This window comes from Phragmites australis, chromosome 8 (assembly GCF_958298935.1).
Source record: "Phragmites australis chromosome 8, lpPhrAust1.1, whole genome shotgun sequence".
Lineage (NCBI taxonomy): Eukaryota > Viridiplantae > Streptophyta > Magnoliopsida > Poales > Poaceae > Phragmites > Phragmites australis.
Window position 1 is genome coordinate 9,889,787 of NC_084928.1, and position 4,881 is coordinate 9,894,667.

Below are 4,881 nucleotides of genomic sequence, written 5' to 3' on the forward strand. Positions count from 1 at the left end.
TGAGAGAGTTTTGTTTTTGGAAAGAGCTCGAAGCACAAGAGGTCTATCTACTGGGCTTGAGTTTGAGGTCTACATCGTGCGGCAGCTGGGGGTGGTCGCGGTCGCATGGAGCTTCTGTGGCTAGACTTTTAATTAGGAAAGCAAATTTTATACGACTCGATACTATAAAAGATTATCTTATTTATAATGACACATATTCATACTCTCTTCTCTTCAGCTCAGCTATTGGATCATAAGATGATTGATATGAATAAAATCTCACGAGAGTCTTTCTGAACAGTGTCCTATAAGATTTGCTTCTCTGAATCAGTGATATGTATGAGAAGAGCTAGGGTTAAGTTAGAAATAAGTTATTGGGCTAGGCTAGAACTCAAAATATTGGGTGAGATACTTAACGGGTATACTAGTATCCATAAACGGATTATAATACCTATATCTAACCTATGACTATGTGGATATCCTACACGTTGTGTTCGTGAGCAAATTTTCAAACCCGTGACTGCACCTGTTAGGCACGGTACCGCGGTTACATGAAATCGCGGGTAGAACAAGCTCACAAAACTTGGGAAAAAGGTTAGGCACAAGTTCTTCCCTGGATCAGACACGGCACATGCAGCATCCCCGCATCAGGAAACACCTTCATATAATGGAAATCAGGACTGAGATTTATTAGGTTCTGTTTGTTTTCTGCTTCTGGTTCTGCTTCTGCTATTGGTAGAAGCCAGAAGTCAGAACAAACGGGGTTTTAGAGAAGTGGTTTCTGGAGAAGCCAGAAGCCTGCTTCTGAGAAAAATAAACTAAAGCTGAGAAACTCGCTGACATACGCTTTTCTAGGAAGCTATGTGATGAGAAGCTAAAAATTTATTATAAAGATCAACATCCTATTTTCAAAAGCGACTTTTCAGACAAAACAAAAGCACAGATTTTTAAAAAATCAAAAAACAGAAATTCAAACAAATAGACCCTTAATAAGACTTCAGATCAGTCGCTGACATGCACAGCCACTCGTACATGTGTGCACCGCCAGCGGTACCACTGCACGGTAAACAAACTTCAAAGCAATTTTTAACTGGCCCAGACGCATGCATTGTCAAAGACATTTATGTCGGAGTTTCGTGTTAGAGACGTAGTTTAAAAATTTATAAAATAAATAAAAAATTAACAAATAAATAAATATTAAATAAAAAATAGGAGTCTCAAAGATGACGGTAAATTGGTAATAGCATTCTCAAATGCTTGCTGCCTATCCCCCGCAGCTTCAGAAAAGCTACAGTTGTAGTCTCGTCAGAGACGACACCTGGTACAACCACAGAATCGAGGGCTAAAAAATCCTAGTAAAACTAAGAAAAAAACATTTGTCCGTTAGATCATCTCTAATAAATACTTTAAAAATATTTGTTTTGTTAGGCTATCTCTAGTAAAAATAGTATTACGTTATCCTCTAATACTATTATATTATTTTCTATTTTTTCTATCTTCAACAGTTACCTTATTTCATAACTTCTATTATTTTTAATCTTTTTTTAAGCTCACAGTCATCTCTCTGAAACATAATACGGGCGCTCCATACCTCCGCATATTTATTGTCGCTCTGCTAGTACAGTAACTCAGCTGCATCACTGTAGCACCAGATGCGGCATCCGCTGGCCCGCCATAATGGCTACCTCAATCGGCAAAACGAGTAAAAACATAGTGGCATAGTGATTTGAGTCTGCTGGAGTTGCCCTTACCCCAAAACGGGATCAATGTTCTTCCTTTCTACATCGTGCGATTCCCACTACCGATCTCGTACCCTAACAAAAGAATCATCCGCGCACGTGCATTTTTATCCAAATCCTATAATTAAGAACATGAGAAACAACTATTCTATAAAAAAATTCTTTTCTGTTATAACATATATCTATTTTTTTATATAACTATTAGATCATAAAATAGATGACGGGATAGTTCTCCTGACGATTTTTCTAACATGTTCTTATACAATTTGCTTACGAGAACATGAACAGAGATGTGAAATGTCACACCCAGCGTAGTCATCGGAGGATGGTCTGGAGCAGGATCTCGTTGAACGTGTCGACCGACCCGGGCATGCACCAGTGCACGCAGTCGTTTTGCACCCCAGCCGCCCGCGCCACCGCTGCCGGCGAACGGGTCGTTGTGCATGTACGGCCCCGGGTGGCCGTCCGGCCGCAGGTTAGCCAGCTTTGTCACGTCCAGCGCCATGAACCGCATGCCGGAGCCGACGTTAGCGGCGTTGGCCGCGGCCGCCACCGCCTCCACCTCCACGACGATCTTCCTCATCACGGTCTCGGTGTAGCCCAGCTCCTTCTCGCTGTTCCTGTACGACCGCTTCTTGGGGCATGCGCCGGCCTTGTCCCAGTTCCCCTCGAAGTGCGCCGGCGAGAACGTGGTTAGCGCAACTACCTTTCTCCTGTGGACACGGATCCTCTGCAGTTTCCAATCGCAACTGCAGAGAGCTACAGTGGAGTGCATTAGGAGCACTCCACAGCCCTTGATTTGGAGATGGATGGATTGGATCAACTGCTACAGCAACGCTACCCGAGGCTACAGTATAAATCCATGATGCAGTAGAATCAAACACCGGTACTACAGTAAACCTTCGGTGAACATTGATTAATTAATGCAGAGAACTGTAGCACAAACTCCTATTACTGTACAAACAGTAATCCTCTACATTAATCCTCATTTATGCAGAGGATCCGTGTCCTCCTCCTGTCATCCGCGCCGCGCCCGTGCCGCCGGGCAACCTCGGCGAGAGTCCTGTCGATCGCGTCCTTGAACACGCCAAAGAAGCCGGTCTCTGTGTGGCTGAACTCGGCACAGTCGTGGCAGCCGATGACCCTGCCGCCGTCGTGGTAGATGCCGGGGATCAGGAACCAGTGGCCCACGGACAGCACGGCCGCGTCGAGCGCGCCCAACTGCGACATCCACCGCTCGTCCAACGCGTCCAGGAACACGTTGTTGTGCCGCACGCCCGCGTGCTCCGCCTTCTCGGCGACCTTCACCAGGAACGGCGACCAGAAGACGGACACGGTCGCGTTGTGCTCCCGGAACACCCACCGCCGGAACTTGTTCTCCTCGCCGTCGCGGTACACGAGCTCCGGCGGGGAGCGGCCGAGCGGGATGAGAGGAGGCACATCAGCGACTCCGCCTGGTTGCGTGCCAGGGAGTCGCCGACGAAGGCCACGTGCTTATTGCGTAGCCAGCGCAGGAACGCCTCCGGGGAGAAGGCAGGGAGGTCGCACCGCCGCGGCCGCCACCGCCAGTAGAGGTAGCCGGTGTCGGGCCGTCCGTGCGCCATACAGTTCTGGCCGTCCTTGATCGTGCCGCACCTCGTGCCGTTGTAGAGAGGCGGCCGCGCGTCGGGCACCCACTCGCCGTCGGAGTAGTCGCACGGCGGTGGCGTCGACACTTCTTCGGCTACTCAAGAGGCAATGCAAGAGTGAAAGATTAGCTCAAAGGAACACCCTTTCTTGCCTAAAGAACTTAAAACGAGTTCCAAGGGTTAATTTTGCGAGTAATTTCAGAAATCAGCTGCCCAAAGTGTGACAGTTAAAAGTATCAAGAAATGGTCACTATTGTTCAACATAAGCATAAAAATTGGAACTAGAATCCATACAAAACTGAAATGTGCTTATGCACAAACCCAATTACGTAGCCAAACCTTTCCAGATACAAGATTTCCACAACACATTGCAAGAATCAAGACGGGAAATTAACGGGAAAACCTAATTGCTTTACTTTGTGGTGGTGGATTCCTCAATACTTCATCTCCTTGGTAAGGAGGAGGAGATGGCGGCGGCAGCTGCTCCCGTGCATCCACCCGAGGTGGGATTACGCTTGGTACCTCCTCTCGTACCTACGGCACCACCACTAGCTTCTCAGATGCGGGCGCAGGGTAGAAGAGCAGGTAATGGAGAAGCGCGAAAGCGACGAGGGCGTAGAGGGCGTAGGTGACAAACTGCTTCTTGGGGAGCAGGAACTGGTGGTTCTGGAGCTGGTACTTCTGCAAGAAGTTGGTGACCATGGCTGCAAGATGTGGTGGTGCTGCCTGTTCAGGAAGAGGAAACCATGGCACAAGCAGTGGGAGGCAGTCAGGCAGAGAGACGCGGTGATCAAGTAGAGGGGAAGAAAGGTACAGGGTCGTGTAGTTCAGCTGGCTTGGCTTGGCTTGGCTTGGCTTGAATGGCCTCTAGTTGCGTCCAACTGGTTGCAACTTGCAGGTGGACGGGGAACAGGGTTCAAAAAACCGTCGGTAACCGCTCAAAAATCGCGGTTACCGACCTTCCCGATCCGATCCGATTTCAAAAATCGCTCGGTAACCGAAATTTGAATTCAAAAAATTCGAAAAAATTAAAAAAATTAAAAAAAATTCAAAAAAAATCTTAAAAAAAACTAGACACAATTCTAAGAACTTCTGTGAAATTTTTTTTTTCAAAAATAATGTCGTTTGCATCATATTCTATAGGGAGAAAGTTTGAAAAAAATGAAAAAAATTGAAGCGTGCGGCTCAATTATTAACTCACGTTAAGGAAAAGTGTAACATGCAAACACATATTTTTCTTGTATAAAACGTATTTTAAGAGAACCTTTAAAATTGATTTCACTTTATTTAGAGTTTTATTAAATTCTCTATGATTTTTACAAAGTTCACAAGCATAAAGTGAATATGTTAAGAAAAATCACTGTAATTAATTTTTTCATGTCTACTATTATTTTTTATACGTAAATCATAATATAAATAAGCTAATGAAAGTGGTTTCACTAATTTTTAAGGTGTGATGGGTCAGTTATGAATTAATCTAGTCGCAACACATTTACACAATCATGAATGTTACAATAACTAATTCATGAGTTCAT

General features: G+C 45.5%; 1 pseudogene; it reads right to left on the reverse strand.

Annotated features, from left to right (window-relative positions):
- Positions 1–1,963: 1,963 nt before the first annotated feature.
- LOC133925834 (xyloglucan O-acetyltransferase 2-like) lies at positions 1,964–4,186 on the reverse strand (annotated as a pseudogene).
- Positions 4,187–4,881: the final 695 nt, after the last annotated feature.